The sequence below is a fragment of the Lissotriton helveticus genome, chromosome 3_1 (genome assembly GCF_964261635.1).
Source record: "Lissotriton helveticus chromosome 3_1, aLisHel1.1, whole genome shotgun sequence".
Lineage (NCBI taxonomy): Eukaryota > Metazoa > Chordata > Amphibia > Caudata > Salamandridae > Lissotriton > Lissotriton helveticus.
The window spans coordinates 2,126,946,421-2,126,968,476 of record NC_136061.1 but is presented as its reverse complement, the minus strand read 5'-3'; the positions used below and the strand labels follow the sequence as shown (position 1 = coordinate 2,126,968,476).

Sequence of the window (22,056 nt, the reverse complement as noted above, 5' to 3'; positions counted from 1 at the left end):
AAAAAATGTGCCACTGACCTCGTCTAGAGAAACGTATGATCTGCAAGTAGCAAGGTCTTCTGCAGAGATACATGCATTATTATCAACAAACTGCCCAGTACATTTCGCAGAAATGTTAAGTCCAATCTTAAACATGTCTGATACCAGCGGCATCGCACATGTATTTAAGACGATTTTTTCGGGACTGTTAACACCATTTGAAGCAGTCCTCTGCATTTTTCAAAAATGTGTGCACTCTGTGTTCGGCGGCCTGCCTCTCATCTTGGGACCAGTAGCAGGAATTCTATTTTTATTCCTTCTGCTCCGATATGGCAAGTCCAGTCACCAGCAAGACCGAAACTACCATGGAACTATGCCTCCTTGCCATGAGGTATCGTGAGAGAATTTCACAGATTCTTGGCTTGTTTCGTTTAAGAGATCTGAACACAACCTGGTTTCTATCGTTCAGACCAGTCTGGCAAGATTGGATCTTACCTGTTCTTCGATGCCTGCTTTGCGGACAGGAATGCGTGTTGGACATTTGTCTTACACTTCCATCAGTACTGCCATCGGATGTTGACGCTTTGCTAGGTCCAGTAATGGCTCATGCATCATGTTGCCCCCAACGGCTGCCTATTCTGATGACGGCATTCATTGAGGTCTCACCGGCAAATCTAACTGAGGGTGAGATACAAGAAACTACAGGAATACAGGTACCATATATTCAGAACATGTTCAAACACTACACTCCCCCACGTAATCTCAGATCTGTCAAAGCAAACCTCCTCACCATCCCTAATTTCAGACTTAAAACCAGAGGAGGAAAGGCCCAGGCGGTCTTAGGCTCAAAGGCATGGAATAAACTACCCCTGCACCTCCGCAAAATCTCTGTGGAATCAGTCTTTGAAAAACCCCTCAAAACATGGATATATAGCCAATCCGACACCTTATGTAAAAACCTGATATGATTCTTTTTCTTGGCCCTACCCCCAGCTGCTTAGAGCGTTCAGTCCGCACTGCCCTGTCTTATCAAAGCGCCAAGATGCTCCTTGGAGTGAAAGCTGTGCTATATAAGAACCAATTACATTACATTACATTACATTACCATCTACTACGAACATTGCTAATGCATCAAACGCTGACGGCAATGATCCACGCTTCTGCACTTTTGATCTGCTAACTGAAGTGGTTCCACTTTCACCTACTACGGTAAACGGTTTCTTTGCCAGCTAGACGATCTGATGTTTTCTCCTGACACTCCTGAGAATAACTTTTGATTATTTCACACAGCATTCTGAACTCTGAAATTCGGGTTTCATTTTTCAAAACAATCTACTATTTTGAACTTTTTCCAAATGCTGGCACAGCATTATCTGCTTAAAGTAGAACTATTATTAGAGAACAAGATTTCGTGTTTGAACTTCCTAAAATAACAATATTTGGTTTCAACCTCGAAAACACACACAGTTAAAGAACTTATGCTATGGGACAGATTTCAGGTATCAATTGATGAATGTACTTTCGTTTTATTTATTGAGAGAATATATGCTCATGATTTATGCTTGATTTCAGATGACGCCTATAACTTTTTTACATACAGTATATACTCATTTCATGTGAGCAAGCCTATTCAAATGCATTTTTGTATTTTGGGGTGGGATTGTGTACATTTGTCTTTAGATTTGTTCAGTGCTTAGGTATTATTGAACTTAATAATCGTGGAGTGGGTGTTATGTGGGAATCTAGGACCCTAGTGAAATTTTCCTAATTGCCCATACATAGGTATAATTCACCCAATCCTTAATATTACCTTATTTAGTCTTAGACTGTGCAGCTCAAATACAGTAATGGCTACTTCCACTAAACTCCGAGAATCCACAACGATTTCTTGGAACCAGCCTTCAGCAGTCAGGGACTTCCCTCTGCTTGAATACTAATTTATCCAAGAACTCCTGGAGTTTTCAAGGAACTGAGGCCCTAGTGACGATATTATGTCCAATCTTACGTCAAACTCGGCACCTTCAAAGTATAAATATGCCTACATTTTCCCAGTCAAATACACGGTGGTTTGAAGCAGATCAACTGACTACTTGCCCGACACCCTGCTGCTGCAAGTGTCGAAGGAAGCCGACCCTCCAACGGACGCACTGAGAAGACGCTGTCTTTTCTCTTGCCGAGAAATCCAGCTCCGGTATTTCCAGGCTACCCTTGCGGGTTGCTGGGAGATCGAGTCCTGAGAGAGAGATACAAGACCTCTATCATTCTGAAACCAAGGTACAGAGCTGATTAGACCCTTAGAGAATTCTTGGTACAGATTCTTGGCAGAAAAAAATTACTAGACTTAAGCTACATCACACTTACTCCTCCCTCGTACTAGACCTAGGTTAGGTACACCGGGGTAGGCATATTTTAGAAGCACCAGTTGAGTACTTTTAGCCACTATTTTATCACTGTATGTATTTTATGCATTTTATGTATTCTATGTTTATGGCTTAGAAACCATATCATGCTCTTACAGTACTATTTTATAATACTATTCGTATTATATGCATTGTACTTCTTAACCAGCATTTCAATTGTAGCAGTGCATTTCTTATTCTTAAGAAATAAGACTGTTCAATAAATACTTTTATTGAAAACGCCCGTCTCTCTATTTCTAAGCAACTCTGGTGAAAGGAAGCATGCACATCTGACTGAGTGAAATAGCCGTCTATTGTTTCCGCGACTCTAGAGATACGTTTCATTCTGGGGAAACAAAGTTGTCATATTATATGGTTGTCAGAGACTAATCCCTTCTTGTACTTTCGAGAAAGTTTCTAGTACCTCTGAGCTAGCTGCCACTCACAATTAAGTCTAATATATTCGGCACAGACCTAGTCGACTTAAATCCTACGTCTAAGCTGCAGGATATATTATTCAAAAGCGCAGAGCCTATTGGGAATATAGGAACTACACTACAGAATCACAGTTCAAACCACTGTCGGATCCAGTGGAAATAGAAAAACCAATTGGAGTCAATAAAAAATGGATAGGTATGGCTCTCCATGGCAGTAAAACACAATGACAGAATACAAAAGTAATGTCCAGAGCTAAAGTAAATGAAGAAAATTAAAAATTAAAAATATGCTCATGGAATATTAATGGCCTACAAAGAAAAATAAGCAATGCTTATTTATCACCAATGTCCAGTTATTACCAAGTTATACTTCTACAAGAAACCTGGTCTACTAATCCTGTACTGCTTGAGGGATACAAGGATACTTTGAGCCTGCAATCAAACAAAGTAATCAGGGGCGCCCTAGTGGGGTTTTAGCCACATTTGTTGCTCTAGAATTAAGAATGGAACACGAGCAAATCGATATAAATAACCCAAATTTATTGATAGTAAAGATGCGGTACATGGTAAATAATCACTTAAAAAACCTGCTTATAATAAATGTATACATACATCCCACGTCAAGCGCGAGAAGCACTATGACGCCCACCCTGATTGCAATACTATCTAAGCTGATGATGGATTACCCTTTTACACAGTACATTATATCAGGGGATTTTAATTTAAATCTGTTTGTACCCAATATGAGAGATGGGTTAATTCAGGAACGTGATTATCTCTGGCCAATCCCGCGGCAAACACTTCCAACTTTTTCTAACACCTTCAAAACCCAAATAGCCGCAACTTTTGTTAAAGACTTAGAAGCGCAGGGCCTAAGAATCTTAAATGGGAGGTTACCCCAAGACTCCCAACCGGCTTGGACATTTCAATCGCAGGATCATGAATCAAGAATCGATTATACCATGGTATCCTTGAATATCTTTATTAACGTGATCTCATTTTCAATTGTAAAAGCATCGGAGAGTGATCACAGTCAACAAATTCTTATTACTAATTTGAGTGTTAACAAGCATACCGAATATGGAACATTGCCAGGTCAGACGGGCACAGTAAACTATAAGAAATTAATTTAGAAGGACCATAATAAAGAACACATTAACAAGACGGCCCTTAAATTGGTAGGAATGTGTTTTGAAGATAACACCGTAACTGTAATTGAACAATGGGTTGATTTTATACAAAAACTTGTTAAACCCTACAAGCAAAACATTTTCAAAAAAGAAAAGGTTCAAGCTGAAAGAGATAACAAAATTACTCTAACTGAAACAACAAGGATTCTGAAAAGATCACGTAATCAACTGAGAAGACAGATAAAAAAGAATCCTAAAGATATGGATTTGGGTCTAAAACTAAAAAGGGTCAATCGTAACCTACAGAAGTTATTGTGGGACGAAAAGAATAAAAAGCAAAATGATGACTTTTGGGCTAAAATACTCTTTTGTAGTAAACAATCAAACTCCAGAAAATTCTGGATGTTGATAAACAGCCTAGCCCGACCAAACAGAACAGCTGTAATATCATCCTTAACCGAGAACGAGTGGATCAGGTTCCTGTTTATACATCTAAATCCTGGTGGGAATACAAAGCAATTGAAACCTTGGGCTAATATGTTCGAACCAATAAGGAATGTTAAGATTCAAGAAATCCATATAACAAATAAACAAATCTGTAAATTAATTCAGAAACAAAAAAATGGTGCCCCAGGCCCAAATGGTTTCCCGTTTGCACTTTATAAGAGCAACCCCAATTTATGGTCAGGATATGTGACGACAGTTTTTAAGGAAATCGTAAGGTCATCATCGATACCTGAAACATGGAAGGGAGCGCTGATAGCCCCCATTTACAAAAGAGGAGATTGGTCTTTGCCGGGAAATTACAGACTCAGTACGCTCCAGGATACTGATGCTAAACTATTTGCAGGTGTACTGTTATCTAACCTAGTAGAATGGGTAAGAAAAAAGCAGATAATACCGCCTAATCAAACTGGATTTACACAAGGATTAGGCACTACAAGAAATATCCTTGTGTTATCAGTCCTAATGGATAAATACATTACTATGAAGCAATCACTATACTTGTGCTTTGTAGATTTTAAGGCTGCCTTTGACTGTGTGCATAGAGATCTTTTATGGCAGAAGTTAATAGATCAAGGTATACCACCCTCCCTTTTAAAATTAGTCCAACTTCTCTACACTGACACATGGGTAAGCGTTCGGATTGGAGATGGCTTAACAGTAACAGAAAGAATACCAACAGCATCAGGTTTGAAACAAGGTTGTGTATTGGCCCCGTTGCTTTTTAATTTATTTTTAGCTGACCTAACGAAAGCCTTGGATGAGGTGAATGCTTGCCCACCTAAATTAGCCAATACTTCGATATCAAACTTGCTATATGAAGATGATGTTATCCTTCTCAGCCAAACTAAGGTTGGACTACAATGCCTGTTAAATAGGATACCTACCTATTCTAAAGAAAATAGAATGGGGATAAATGAATCGACAAAAATTATGGAGATAAACAAATACTCAAGGTCCAAGCATAAGTATAAATGGTTTCTGGATAACTCGCAACTAGAGCAAGTGAATACATATAGATATTTAGGAGTACTATTTGATGAACGAGGATCGTATCAACCACATAAGATTGATATACAACGGAGAATTAAAACTTTGTTAGTGGCATTCAGAATTATACAGAAATCCTTAGGAGGGCAGAGTTATGGGCCATTATTGAAAGTACTATCAGCAAAGCTTTTACCAACTTTAACATATGGAAGTGAAGCATTGTGTGGAAATGACTCATTCCTAATCAACAATGCAGTCACGAAAATCTATAAAGCCCTCTTCTTAATCCCACATAATGCATCACCTACGCAGACACAAATGGAATTTGGGATAACTAATCAGGTACTTGCGCGAAAAGGACATTTTATTAAAGTGTGGAAAAGGATAAAAACGGATACTGTAAATCAATTGTCCAAACTATTGTGGCCGAAAATAAATTTAAATTCGGAAGCCCAGGCGTGGAAATATCTATTTACATCATTAGAGGAATATTCAGTAAACTCAGTCTGGGAAATGCCAATTACCTTGAACTCTTTAAAAAAAATCATTAATAGTACAACTAAGCATTTATCACTACTCCTGGATAAAGATACCTTCTCAAAAAGAAAACATGCATGGCCTCTCATGAATGGTTATACCAAGGTAAAAGTGCAACCGTACCTCGAAATTCCTTGGTCTGAGAAATTCAAACAAATTTTTATAAAAGCTCGCTTTGGAGCATTTCCGGGCACATGTCATCTAATGCCATGGTTGAGAACAGAGGGACCAATGACTTGTAATCCATGCAAACTTGGTGAAGAGAATATTGTGCACATGCTGTGTGTTTGTCCAGAACTGAAAGTTGAAAGAATATCTATTCTAAAGAGGCATTTTAATGTTCGTGGAATAAGGAGTTGCAGACAAGCACTGATAAGATGCCTCCATACGATATCATTTTAAGCTCGGCTTTTGTAAGATTTCTAACGCAATTGAGAATTAAGTTAGAACATCAAAATTGAAAGAATGTAATCTAGGAAGTACATAAAATGTAAATAGTGTAACAAACATGAAGTTTATAATGTTTATAGAACTGATTTTATAACTGATTTCATAATAAAGAATTATTGCATATATATTGTAAGGTTTTAATTAAATAAACAACAAAAACTAACTAACTAAGTGTGCTACTCACCCGTTAGGGTCTCAAGGCGCAGGGTGGATAAGAAGCTCCATTCAGTCGAAGAGCCAGGTTTTGAGCATCTTCCTGAAGATGTTAGGGGAGGGGGCAAGTCTGATGTCAATCGGGAGCTCGTTCCGGGTCTTGGCCGCGATGTAAGCGAAGGTTCTTCCACCTGTTCTGGCTCTGTGGATTCGTGGGGTTTCGGCAAGGGTGAGGTCGGCAGAATGAAGGTTTCTCTTGGGTACATGGAAGGAGATTCACTCATTTAGGTGTTGTGTTCTGGTGTTGTGGAGGCATTTGTAGGCGTGGGTGAGTATCTTGAAAGTGACTCTCTTCTCAATGTGGAGCCAGTAGAAGTTCTGTAGGTGTTGGGTGGTGTGCTTGTGACGAGGAATGCCAAGGACGAGTCTGGCTGCAGGGTTCTGAATGGTCTGGAGCTTGCGGAGCAGAGACTGGTTGATCCCAGCATAGAGGGCGTTTCCGTAGTCCAGTCTGCTGGTTATGAGTGCCTGGGTGACTGCCTTCCTTGATTTGGAGGTGATCCACTTGAAAGCCTTTTGGAGGATTCGGAGGGTGTTGAAGCAGCTGGAGGAGACGGCGTTGACCTGTCGGGTCATGGAGAGGGAGGAGATTTCTTTCCTCTTTACTATTCCTCTTCCCAAAAATGAAAATATGGAGTGCTCTTAGATATGTGTTCATGATTTGTTGATTTATGTGCCTTATTCCTTATCACACAAAATGATTTAGCTCATGCTAAAAGGAGGGTCTGTTGAACTAAAAATCATGTTTTTGCATTGCTTTGTGTAAGTTAGCATTCACGGCATCATTTTGTGTATGGGTGCCATCTTTTATCATAATCAAAACCTATCCTTTGTCACGTTCAAGAAACAACCGTCTCTTCATTATGTTTCTTTGGAGCTGAGTTTTGCTACACTAATGATTGTACTGTACTTATTAGCGCATACATTTCTCATAATATACGGGCCTTCTCCAACTAGTCTGAAGACGGGCACTCATGCAGTGGCCTTGGACTCTGTAACTTTGTAAGATATTAGTACTGATATTGTTTTTTTTTTTTCTTTTCTCTCTTGTTTGTATTGCTTTGCAGCACCTGCCTGGAAAATTCCACTATGGGCGTGTTCTAGCCTAGTTACGAAATGTACTAAATGTATCTCTATGCTTGTGGAATGTAGTCCCTCTGCAGCACTCCTAGTGATTGGGCAGACAGGGCTCCGTTCCGAGTGTACTTTGAACTTTGAATAAACAGTTACTGATTTGTATTATCAACTGCCTGACCTACTCTTCATTTGGTATGGAAGGCTGAGAGGTGGTCGTGAGTGAACCTGGTGACTCTAATCGTTAAGCTGTTGACCTGTTTCTTTGCTATTTTACCCAAAATGGGTAGCAATGAAGTGGAGCGGATCAAGATGAGGCTTCTTAAGCAGGAGCTTTACAATGGCGTGTTTCCACTTTTTGATACTATCCCAGTGCTCAGAGATAATGAGATAAGGTCTGTCATTGTGGAGAAGTGTGTAAGGGGGGCTGGATCAAGTGGGAACCTGATTTAATGTTCTTCAGAAGAAGACTCGCATGTTCTTTGCTTAGGACCAAAAAGGTGTCTAGTACTGGTGCAGTTTACATGCCACAATGGACTAGACTGGAGTGCTGGCCTGTCCTACCAGAGGTATCCTGCCTAGTTTCGGGGCCACCCCTTTGGCTCAGGTGCAATGTGTTATAAAGGTTTTCCACTATGTTTTTGAAGAAAGTGGCTAACTCATTGTATCTTTCCTTGGAGGATTTGTGCGTGGGGATACTCTGTTCAATCGTGGTAAGGGGCTTCATGATTTTAAATAGCACTTTGGGTGAATTAAAGGCCATACTAATCCTTTCTTCAAAGTATTTAGCCTGGGCTTCCTTGATATCATTATGATATTGCCGTATGGCGCTTTTATTCAGCATTTTAAGGCCTGGAGCTCTGTTCTTCCTTGACTCCCTTTCTAGTCTCTTACACTTATTTTTTGAGAGGCTAGCTGGCTTTTAAACCAGATGGCCCCTATGGGCTTACATTGTGCTTTGGTTTTTGATATCTAAAGCATTTCTCCATTTCTCCACAGAATGATTAATCTAGTCCAACGCATGACCTTTGTTAGGGTCATCTATTAGGAGTGGTGTGATGGATTTTAGGAAGTTAATTCATTTTCCTGGAGTGACCCTTGGCCATTTCCTGCTCGACTTCATGTCCCCAACTGACAGTGTATGACTGAGTGATTTCACGTACAAAAAAGGGATGTAGCAGTGGTCAGACCAAGGAACTTGGACCGGGTTGAGCGTCTGTATTTTAGTGTCATTGGAGAAGATGGGGTCTAAAATGTGCCCTTTTTCAAGAGTGGCAACGTTCACCAGCGGAAAGAGTTGCAAGGCTTTGAGCCTGAGTGCAGTCTATTGGCACCTGGATTGTTGAAGTCATCGAGGTGAATATTAAAGTGAACAAGTGCTGTGAAAGCTCCTTACCCTATAATAATGCTGGCTAGGAGGTCAGAAAGGGCATTTAGAAATGATGTAGGTGGGCCTGGGGGTCTATAGACAAGGGTTCCAGAAAATGAGGATGCCATGGCGGGTGTAATTCGGAACTTCATGGCATCGCAATTGGTTAGTGTCAGGGGCATGATAGAACAACTAAACTGTTCTTTATAAATGATGGCCACCCCTCCACCTGGCATTCCCAACCAGTCCTGCTTGCTAATGCTATAGCCCGGGGGAGAGGGTCATAATAATTTCAGGAGTTCAGCTCTCTTTAAGCCAGGTTTCTGTAATGAACAGTATGTCAATTGTTTCTTCCTCAAGAAGCATGCCCATCTCCATTTTATGCCCTGGGAGGGATCTGCTGTTTATGAGCCCCATTTTCCAGTGTACTATCTTTTCCTGCATGTCCTGCAGGTTGCTGGTGTAATGTAGGTTCCTGTCCAGGGTGAAACCACGATTCTGACAGAGCGCTCTGTTTCAAAGGAGACTGTCCAGCTGAATGGTATGCTCGCACTGTGGGGGCAAGGCAGGCCTGATCTGACACAGCTTGTCAGCATTGTACTTTAAGAGATTAAAGTGCTGTGTGGGATTTGCCCAGGGTTCCTGGCCCCTGGTCCCGGTCGGGCACGGACAGGCGCAGGCAGGCTTGCATTTGGCGTGTCAGCAGCTTGTCCACGCTGCAGCTGCCATAAATAGGCAAGCACAGGCAGTTAGATCGCTAACATATCCACTCTATGACCGAGAGGAGGAACAATCCTCTCTATGGTCAAGGTGGAGTTTTAGGTGCTGTAGTGTAAGTAGTGCGAGCGATATAAAAACAACGTAACCACGAGTGTAAAAACGATTGTGCCAGATAAAACAACAAGTGCAAGCGCTCATTAAACAATTTTAAATGATTTTCTACCACATTAACCACATTGGTGCTAAGGCAATTCCCGCTGGGTGCTGATGATGGAAAATTCCATTGTTCATGACAAGGTCAGCTCGTCATTAGCACAGCTCCAGTGCACTGCATGACGAGCTGACCTTGTCATGAGCATGGAAGGGGTTAATAAAACTGTAGGAATAATACGATTCAAATTCATAACCCATAACGCATATAAATTAAGCATTACCAAAGAGCGAGAAATAGAAGTAATGTACTTTCATATTAGAGTTTTACTACCGACAATATTGATGAAAATATAGAACATAGAGGTGAAAGTTTTGGTTAGATATTCATTTTTCATTTAAATTACTCATATTTGAAAGGGGGAATTAAGGTAACACATCCCTGTAATCTGATTTATTTCCCTAGTGAGGGGAGAAAGCTGCCTAATGTAATGTTTAGTCACAATATTTCTAAACATATAATGGCAATATGGAGTGTCCGTAGTACAGTGGCTATGACAATGGCTTTTGCTCTTCCCGTAATGGATCCGAAGAACTTGGACTAGGGCAGGGTGGTCTATAATTAAATAAATGGATGCTCTTTCTAGACGTTCAAAAATATTATTGAAGTGAGCTCAATAGTGAAGAAGGTTCATGTAGAACAGGAGGGCCTTGCATACGCGAATGTTATACAGCATTTTGAGGCCCAAATGGAAGAGATACAGAATCTAAGTCCCAGTCTGCTCATCCAGGGCAAGTCAGCTTTGAAACTGTTAAACCAGGAAATTAATCATCTGGTTCGTAATCAACAAATTTAATTTTCAATAGGTCAACAGCAGGAAATCAATTGCCTCAAGCGAATAAGATGCTGCCACAAACTTAGCAAAAAGAGAAGGGAGTTTGACGACAAATGGATTGGGTTGAGTGAAGCCGCAAGGCCCAAAGACTCAAGAAAGTACTGGCACTTGATTGCAGAACACTGTGAGTCAAGGCAAAGGTCTTTACCCACACCAATTCCAGAGAAGGAGTCGGTGGGTTATATCTCTTTACTATGTAAAAACAATGGCTCAGTAGCTCCAGTAGCAATACGCATGGAGGAGTCTTCTCTTCTGGAATATGGGCCTCTGTAAGGGAATGAGGTAGTAGGATTTATAAAGAACGCCAGAACCTTTGGCACACAGGGGCCAGATGGATTTCCGATTGCGTTAATTAAAAAGGAGTAAGCTGCATGGGGTTCTTTTCTGGCGCCATCGTTTAAACATTGTTTTCTAATGAGTAACATTCCACCCTATTGGAAAGGGAGTATAATTGTCCCCTTTTATAAAAAAGGGACCAAAAAATACACCAACTAGTTTTAGACAGATTGCTCTGTTGGATGCTTTGGGCAAGTTGTTTGCAAAAAGTATTTAATGTCATCTGCAACATTGGCCCATGATCAGAACATTTTTCCTCCTGAGCAAGCTGGCTTTAGAAAGAATAATGGTAGACCATTGTAGAGAACTATGTCTTCCTGCAAAGCATGCCAATTTATACGGCATTTATTGACTTCTCCATAGCATTTGACTACGTTGATCGCCAAACTTGCAGCACCTCTTATGTCTAGTTATAGAATTACACACAGATACTTGGTGTCAGGTACTGATGGGAGGTGCACTTGGGCTATCATGTAAGATTAAAACGTACAATGGGCTAAAGCAGGGTTGCTTGTTGGCAACTTTATTGTTTTCTTTGTACATATATGATCTCCCCGCTGGCATGAACTCAGTGAGGGGGGATGCCCCCAAGATTGGCACAATGTCCGTTGTTACTTTATTATATGCGGATGACGTTGTGGTCTTTGATTTAACACCTATTGGTCTGCAGCGTCGTCGGGATGCCCCAACTAGTTATGCAGAAGCCCACTTTTAAAATAATTTAAATTGCTAAAAGCACAATTTTGGTCTTCCGTAAGAAAAGCCATAGATTAAAGAAATGTTTTACGTGGTCACTGGGGTCCGAAGAACTGGAGTTGGTGGACTTATATCTGGGTAAGGTCTTTTCGAAAGCTGGGTGAGATCTAGACTACATTAATTTCTGTGTTAGCAAGGCTGTCTCCCAGGTGGGAGCTTTAAACAGACTCTACAAAACTTGTGGGAAACACCATTTTGATCATGTTTTGTCAGTTTTAAAGGTAAAAATTCCCCCCTCATTAATATACACTGTTGAGGTATTGGACACAAAACACTGGCTGTCTTTTGACAGGTCTGATGTTGAATCCTTCGTCAAATTTGCAACCTAATTTCTCAGGCTGCCAAACATGTCTTACGCCTGGAATTTGGTTTAGTTTCCTCATATGTTCTATCGTGGGCTGCGTTTTTGAGATGGGGTAATTCTCTGTGTTGGGGGAGGACGGTACTCTCAGGGCTGCTTTGAGATTGAAAATCTTTGATAAATTGAGAGAACATTCAACATTTTTTAGGTCCTTCGTTCAAGCAAATGACTAATTTGGGCTTACTTTGAATTTCGATTCCCCCAGGCTAAATACTGCATTAGAGCTGTTTAAAAAGATGTTTGCAGCATCTATCAGCTTGGCTAGAGACATCAACTTGAGCCAGTCTAAGACTCGTAATGAGGTGGTTTGTGGGAGTGCGTTGGGGAATAGACCTCAGCCCTATTTAACATGGAACCTTACTCATGGAATCAGAAGGCTAATCCTTTTATTAAGAATTAATTTGTTGCCCTTAAGAGATGTTGCCGGTATTTGGGACAAAATTCCTAGTGAGGAGAGAATCTGTAAAATGTGCCAATTGCAAATTCAAGATTTGTATCATGTGTTATTTGTTTGCACAAAGCTACAAAGCGCCAGGCATATGTTTCCAAGACCTGTTTATAGCAAATATAATATACATTCTTCATTTGTTTTGCCCCCTCCAAATTAAATGGTCTGTTTTAAGATATATCAATTTTTTAGAACATTTCTGGTTATTTATTAGATAATTGTAAATGCTATTTTTTCACATTGTAATATCTGTTGGTTGAATATGGAAGAATATTTGTATTGTACATAATGTTTTTCTTTCATAATTTATTTGTGCACTTTTGTGGACCTCTGTTGGAGTTCCATATCAAAATAAAATAAATTGAATTGAATATAATAGCAACAAGCTTTTCTACGGCATGGGCCAGGGGCTTAAATTACATTTGATATCCTGTGAATTATTTACACCTCTCATACAGGCCCCACAGTACTTTGTAAATATTGCTGGCAGATGTCTTTTCCCTTCATGATGGTGGATAGTAGGTGAATTGTAAAATGAAGCACATGCCCCTCCAACCTCCCCCCACCACCACTAGCTGTAAGACGCTCATCAAGGATGACGTCGAGTGCAGGTCATGGAAGGCTGATGGCCACTGAGGTTTCTGCTGAGTGGGTCAAAAATAATTTTAAAGAGCTACAGCCATTTCCAGCTTCCTAAATGATACTCTAGATATTTTGCAAGATAAATTGAAGACATAAATTCGCCAAGAGTTGCACTGATGATGCTAACTAACAGTGATCAACTTTAGTGATCGTTGGGCAAGGAAATAATAATACGAGTATGACTGTCCTGTTTTCTCTCATGGCCTATGACAGGACAGTGAGCGCACGCAGCCCAACGCGAGTCTAGTTAGTTGCACCAAAGAAGCTTAGTAAGAAAAATGCTTTACAACATATGAAACTCTGCTAAGACAAAGGCAGAGGCTGACAAATGCCTAGACATATTGACTAGTGACTGAGTGATTATCACTGAGAAACAGGCGAGGATTAGTTGTAATCTACATAAATCTGGATTTCGAAAATTATTTCTACAAGAACCAGATGCATAGGAAGGCTCCTGCATCTTCTGTGGCATTGAGGGGGGACAGCCCCAGACTCTTCGGGGGGGGGGGCAATTCAACACAAGTGCAATGAAAATGTGTGAGATATGGGAGGCTGAACTGCCCCTCATCATACTCTGCGGGGGACATCATTTTCAGTTACGCCCCTGACAAGTACAACATTTAATGTTCAAACTATCCAATGGAAAAAACAGGTCACACGATTAAATTCCCCAGGTATATGAACCTGTTTGAACAGTGATTAAACACCCATTCTACAAGGAACAAGCGATAGTCACCGACTTTGCAAGGATCACATCTTAACTCGATATCTGAACAGAAATTGCTGCTGTAAGGATTTTGACACACAGGAAGACATATTTGTGAGTGTTTATATGTAATGTGTGTGAACCTCAAGCTCTGCAGAATGTATAGGTTGGCTGCAATCTAAAGACTAGTCAAAGCAATAGTCAATGTATACCACTAATCAATCATTATATACTGTATTCGGTTTTAAAAGTCATAAAAGTGCAACAAATAAAAAAGTAATGTGTACAAAGCCAATCGTTATAAGAATGCTAAAATACATTCTATTAACATAATAAAAACAGTAAAATAATTTGAACACAGCATATGGGTTAACTAAGGCATCAACACTTTTTTCTTATCTAATATGCAGTCTGATCACATTTTGTTACTGCCAGACAAATCCACTCAGAAGAAAGTTGTTGGATGTGCAAAGAGCTTGTCTACATTGCCTAAGATCTAAAGTTTGTAACATGGGCAGGAGATAAATAAGCATTTGCAATGCTTTCGGTCTCGCATTTGTGAAAGCTAGAGCTCTTGGTGTCCGAAATGACAATCTTTTTTACTTTTGTTTTTAGTATGTAGTGGGGTGATGATATTTGCATAGCGCTATTGCCATTCATATGACGTTGTGGTCCTGGAGAACCAGAAAATTAGAAATTGGTTATGACGGAGGGGAGACAAGAGTAACAATGGAATTAAATTCTCTTGAAGCCACAAGATTTAAGCAAGACTATGTATTTCACGAATATGACACATAATCCACAACCTACTGCATAATCTCACATTACAACAACAAACACAGTGTAGCTCAAACAGAGAAAAGCATGACACGTGGTGCTGGGCACTGGCATGCTCTCCGAAAAGTTTAATCTCACCGTACAGTTGCTGATTGTTGAATTTAAATTATAAACTGGTACGAATGAGGTTAATATTTTCCCAGCCAGTAGTAATTGTCACAGATATTGTTTTCAGTAAAGCCCTCCCACCCACCCCATGGGCCTTTAATGTGCAATGAAAAATAAACCTCAAAATAAACATAGATAGACACAAACAAACGTGCAAGCACAGATATAAAGAAACACTCTTACACAGACACAAACGCACACATAGACATGAACACATTTGGAATCATTCAGCTGCAGTTACATACACAGATAGATGCAGCCACCCAAGCATACACACACACTCACACACACACACATGCATGCAGGCACAAGCACATACAAAGACAGACACAATGACATGCACATAAGCAAGCATGCATATATACATACACAGCATTACCAAGAGGAGATACATTTACACACTCACACACGCATGCACATGTATGTAGGCACACAAATACAGGCACTCACACCTACGCATATGTGCACACTCAGACACACACACACATGCTGGCATGCATGCACACATTTACACGCTCACACTCTTGTGTTTCTTGTCTCATAATGTTACATGTTCGAATATATATCTCGATACAATGACAAAAAAGCAAAATACCAGTCAGATGGCACACTATGCTAAGCACAGATTTTTAAGCCACACCCTTATTTACACCAGCCACGCCTCTTTGAGAGACCCCACCGTTTTTTCATCCCACTTAAAGCCCTGGTTATGGCCAAACATTTCACGCAGACATGCAAATACAAACAGCATGTGGAAATGTGGTGCCTCACAATGCTCAGCAAACGAAAGCATACACAGCCTGCTACAAAAAAGGCAAGCGTACAAGAAAAGTTGGGAAATATTGAAACACGTTTGTCCCTGTAAATGGTTCTTACAAATCAGCAGGAAATAATATCCTGTTATCAGATGTAACGAAATGTTGTGCTATTGTAACTAGATGTAAACAATTCCTGAAACTGGCTTTTCTTTTCCCTGCTGATTTTAAAGTAAACGACAAAGTTGTTTACATTTTAAATAATCCTGTGTTTTAAAGTCACCATGTCATGGTCAGGTTGTTTGTTGTTCAGTGGGGAAGTGTGGCTCAGTGGTTAGAGGCGGCAGACCCGGAATCTGAGATCGACCGTGGACCAGGGTTCGATTCCCCGCCTCGGCGGGTCTCGGGCTCATAAATTCCACGGTCTCGACAATTCTCGCTCAGGTGCCTACTCGACTCACGGGGTCACACTCTGCGACTCTGGGCAATAGCTTGCTTAATCTCCACATCGGCCCCTCGCGCCGGGATGCCTGGCTTTCACCTTGTGGATACCCTGCCGGGGTTCCTCACAGGGGAATACCAGGACGGGTTCACTAAGCAAGCGCAGAGATGCCCCAGGGTAAGTCCTGCGCTATATAAGTTTCATACATTTACATTTACATGTTTTAGGACGGCCTGCCTCTGCTTGGCAGCTGGAATACTTGTCCAGATTGGGGGATGGGAGAGTTACTTGTGGAGTTACTTGTGGTCTCGGAGCAGGCACGTGGCTGGTTATGTTCCATTCTCTGTTTCACATGTCGGGGTCACGCCTAGCTCGAGCAGTAGCACACTATCTACCCTATCTCTGCCTACACATTGCTTGCTCTGTCCTTCTGTGCACCCACCCTAAAGTGTATACAAAACAGTGGAGACGTGTTAGTGGGCACACTGCCACAGTGCCTTGACCCCCAGGCAGAACAGGGCAAGAAACACTGGTTCCCTGAGAGGAAACGAGCAGACGGGGTTCAACAGAAAATCAGGTATCTTGCTCAAACATAAAGCATGGCGCCCCATGCATAACGCTGTGTGTTCCTGCATGATGCACCCTGGCAGCGGATAAAACAATTACAAAGCAGATGGGGAGGCAGTGTGAATAGCAGTCCCCAACAGGTGGAAAGCAATAATTAAAAAAGAGTTCTCCCAAAGTTCAGATAAGGATGCATGCACATGGAACCTGTACTTAGCCGGTGCTCCTCAGCCTCAAATGGCCAAGCGACGAGTTAGAAGGTGGACAAGAAGAGTGAAACTGGACTGAACCTATGGCAAGCAGGAGGCGGGAAAAAGTGGTTTGTATTGAAGACAGCAGGTGTTGCAGAAAGCGCATGCGCGCTGATGCTCGACCTACGAAATGCAAGGTTATGTGCTTTGCAGTGACAAATTGTCACAAGGGCATCATGGAAGTTCCGCAGCACAGGAACCATTTAAAGGGAACACAACGAGAAGGTGCACGGTGTTTAACATAAAGCGAGTTGAGTAGAATCTGTGATGCGAGTTGGTTACAAACTGTAGTTAATTTTCCATTACATCAGGGTTCGAAACAATCAAGTGAGCACTTCCAGTGGGTTTCTCATTTTCGCTCTGTAATCTAAAGGTGTCATATTGTCATGGTATTCAAAAACATTACCTTCACATGATCTTTAGTATGTGCATTGATAGAGGCAGGATTTATAAAGATGTCACTTGCACCAAACCTTGCAGACACTTTCTAGCTGTACAGCTGTAGGGGAATTCTTGACAATTACACAAGTGTCATACAATCTTGCAAGATTTTCCTTGTTAGAGTTGCTTCTTCTTTTGCTCATACAGAAACCCAAAGAAAAAGGTGGCATAATTTAATTACAATGTCTGAATATATCATCCCCAGCTCATCATGACAAATGTAAATTGAACATATCTGTGCTACAGCAGTAGCCTGCCAGAGGCCTACCCCTTATGTTGTCCCCGAAATATATTTACTAATATAGACCATAATCAATACATTAACTGGCTTAGCTCCCAATATAGGAAAAAACTAATATTCTAATAAGTTGTTGTGCCATTTTATACACAAATGCCCCCAGTTTACCCTTGAATAAAAGGGGATACCAAGGTAGGCAAAAGTGTTTATATCTCCCAGCAGGGAGTCACCTAAACTATACAGACACTTCTTTGTATGCTTTGGGCCATAAACTATTGTATATGGCATAGGTATATTTGTCAGTAGATATAGATAGCTTGGCCCTAAAGTCTACAAAGAATGTAAGCAGTTTTTGGAAGCCTATGGCCGTACTTGTTAGTAAAACTGATTTGTCTGCATAAAACAGTATCAACAACAACCTGAAATTTGTTAAAAATGATGATTCTAAGCCATTGATGTACAGCGCAAATGAAAAAGGGGGTAAAATGCATCCTTGCTTGACACCCCTCTTCACTTTAGATCAGTCAGATCACTTGCCAGTGGTCTCAAACAGACCGTCGCTGAAACATCTGAGTGAAACTGACTCAAAAACCTGACGATTATCTCTTCCAGCCCCGTGGGTGTCATTATAGCCAGTAGCTTGGTCAATTGACACAATAAAGGGCACAGTGTGACATTATAGCCAATAGCTTGATCCATCTGACATAATCAAAGGCACAGGACCCTTTTTTCACCACTTTATATTTGGAGATAAGAAGGCATAAATTCAAAGACTGGCTAACCGTGCCCAAACCTTGTCTAAAGCCGTATTGCACACTGACCTGGATGGTATTTTGCTTTAACCTTACCAGTAACATTCTGCCTAATATTTTGATGGTATGGTCCAACAGGGATTTCGGCCAGTTGCACCTCAGAATATCAGGGTCATCTTTCTTTAATACTGGTACTATTAAGGACTCCGACATTGATGATGAATTAATGTTCCTGAGAACTGCCTTAAATAACTTAATAATGATGGAATGCACAGATCTAAGTGGTCCTTATATACATATTTATCCATTGGATCCCGCCAATCCTTTATAAACAAGACGCGGACAGCTGGGCAGCAGCACTTGAACCCCTTTTCCTGGAGATCAGGAACTTCAACATCTTGCCAGGCTCCTGGAAGGGTTCTATCATCGCCCCAATATATAAGGCAGGCGACAGGGCCCACCCACAAAGCTCCAGACTAGTGGCCCTAATTGACAATGAGGCGAAGTACTTTGCAGGCATATTGCTGGAGGAGCTACAGGCATGGGCCACAAAGAAATCCTTAATACCGATCAATCAGACAGGCTTTGTCAAATCAGTGGGCACAATGACCAACATTCTAACTATGGGCATGCTAATAGACAAGGCAGAAATAAAAAAAATGCCCCTACACTTCTGTTACATAGATTACAAAGCTGATTTTGACCACATCAACCGGAACATCTTATGGTCAAAACTAAACGGCTGGGGGATCTCAAAACCACTGTTGGACTTGCTGATAAATCTGCATACGGAGACTTGGGTTCAGATAAAGGTAGGGGACGGCTCATTGCTGTCGAGGCGCATACAGACCAACAAGGGTCTCAAGCCGGGCTGCATCCTGGCCCCCACTCTTTTCAACCTGTACCTAGGTGACCTGGTACCAATCTTGGACAACTGTAACTCCCATGCTCCCAAATTAGTAGGGCTGCACCTACCATGTCGCTTATACGCGGACGATATAGTCCTAATAAGTCAAACCAAGGTTGGGCTGCAAAACCTTGTGAATACGATGCAAAGCTACTCCAAGTCAAACGATCTAACAATAAACCTTGAGAAAACCCAAACGATGACGATTAGCAAAAGTAAAAAGAAATCCCTCTCGTGGTTCTGGAACAACTCTCGCATCAAAGATACGTCAACATACAAATACCTAGGTGTGAAGATTGACGATGGTGGTCGATTCAGTGTGCAAAGATCAAGCATCAGAGGAAAAGGACTCGCACTGGCAATCTCTTTAAAAGCACTCAACAATAAACTTTCTGGCCCTTCTCTAAAACCTTTGACACAAGTTATTCGCGCCAAATTTTTGCCAACTATTCCCTACGGGAGCGAGGTGCAGCGAGGCAAGAACGCAACAACACTTGATAGTACGATTACAGCTGCATATAGAATCATCTTCAGTCTTCCCAAGCGAACCTCTCCATCGCAGATTAGGCTGGAGTTTGGCATCCAACGACAGCTCCTGGCAAGACAGGGGGCCTACATTTGTGCATGGGATAAAGTGAGAAAATCCGCACAAGGAACACTGAACGACTATCTATGGAGGGAGCTAGAGCAGCATCCAACCTCACCAGCAGCTAAGTATTTGGCAAACAGTCTTGTAAACACTGGGTTGAAACAGCTCTGGACCACCTCCACAAATCACACAACGCTCAAAAATTTGGCCAAGAAGTCAATCAACCAACTGTCATGGGTTCAAGACAAAGCTGACTTCTCAAAAAGAACGCACGCTTGGATGATTCTAAACTCGTATTCGGCAATAGCTCCTCAGAACTATCTCGGCTTGGGCTACGCCAAAACTACCAAAATGTGCTTCCTAAGGTACCGGTTAGGTCTGCTACCCTGCATTCAGCATTTTCCACATTGGTTAAAAGAGAAAGCAGGCACGCTATGCAGGCTATGTGGCGTTACGCAAGAGGATATGCTATACTTGCTATGCTCCTGCGAGAAACTGCTAGACGAGCGGAAACTCCTGCTGAAGCGCCATTTTATCCGATTCGGGATACGCACACGAAGGAATGCAGTTCTCACCTGTTTTTCATCTCAGGACCCCCAGCTGAGCTGCAGCCTGGTAAAATTTATAAAGGCAGTGGAAAAAAAAATGCCCAGAACCGATTTTTAACCGCTTTTAAAATAAAAACTATCTCCACTGCCAAAGTACTTTTTGCGTGAAAAATGAAAGAACAATACACCTTATTACCAGTACGAACAGAACAGCAATGTCCAAAGAAAGATGTCCCACAGCGGATCAGCCAGCAAGCACCTCAGATTTCCAAAGTCCCTTAAAGTATTTCATATAGTTGTGCTGTCAACCTCCAGGACCTGCTGTGGTTCGGTCCCACTGGAATTCCAGACAAAAGATTTCAAAAAGAATGGAGGCAGCACCAAGTTCAAAGTCAATCAGCGGAACCAAAGTTTGTTCAAAAAATATATTTTTCTTTTTATTTTCTTATTCTCAAAGTGCACAAGACAGCCAAAGCGTTTCGCTCGCCAACCATGGGAGCTTCGTCAGGGCAATAGTAATGGGCGGTTGGTCTTTCAGTAGTGTAGTCAAGTTGAATAAAAAGAATCTGGCCAATGTAATGGAACAGATACTAGTACAGGTATTCCAAGGTGGGAATAAAGATATCAGACAGTATGAAGGGCCGTCGGGTAGTTCACACAGATTTCATAAAAAGGTTATCCCGCAGGGTATATATTAGTATCCTAGGTACACTGGACGTGAAGCGACGTATGTGCAGTCCTTGATAAGCTGCTGACACACGTGCTACGAGAATGTGTCCGGCAAAGATGGCCCGCGGCGGATTCTCTCGAACGATAACCTTTTATGCCCTGACGAAGCTCCCATGGTTGGGGAGCGAAATGCGTTGGCTGTCTTGTGCACTTTGAGAATAAGAAAATAAAAATAAAAATATATTTTTTGAACAAACTTTGGTTCCGCTGATTGACTTTGAACTTGGTGCTGCCTCCATTCTTTTTGAGAACAACAATGTCCACGCTATGTTTTTAAAATACATGCCATTTTATATCTTTGTTTTATACATTCTGCTTTTGTCTTGCATTGGTTTTAATTAACTGTGCTAATAAAATACATACTTACCATGTGGGTGTAACCATCGCCTGGCAACTGGGACTCGACTGAATTGCTGAAGTGAAATCTGTTACAACAAAAAGGGCAATCAATTGGTAAGTTTAAGTCTTGGGTATTCCCTCATTAGCCCTGGTTAGTTGGCAATTTTAGATATTGCCAACTGATTGAGCAAGGGTGAATTTAAAAAGGTGCCACTATCTCTGAGTGTATTTGCCTTAACCAATGTTTCCTCTCTAATCAGGGACCTTCTTATCTCAATAACGACTTTGTAACAACTCCTGAAGAACTTCACCTCGGAGAGTATGTGTGGTGTGGCTTTCAAAGGTTTAATGAGTTTAAAGAGCCTTAGTACAGGCAGAGTCAAATCAGGAAAATAACTTGGAGTGCTTCGGTCCAAAAGGCACATGATGTTTCCAACAGATAGAATCAAAAGGATGTAA

At 41.3% G+C, this 22,056-nt stretch overlaps 1 long non-coding RNA gene across 1 annotated transcript in view; it reads right to left on the bottom strand.

Annotated features, from left to right (window-relative positions):
- Positions 1-22,056, bottom strand: part of LOC144825287 (uncharacterized) — a 132,767-nt gene that overhangs the window by 77,212 nt on the left and 33,499 nt on the right. Inside the window, exon 2 of the long non-coding RNA XR_013609377.1 lies at positions 21,626-21,683. This is a non-coding gene — a long non-coding RNA (uncharacterized LOC144825287). The remainder of the gene's footprint in view (positions 1-21,625; positions 21,684-22,056) is intronic.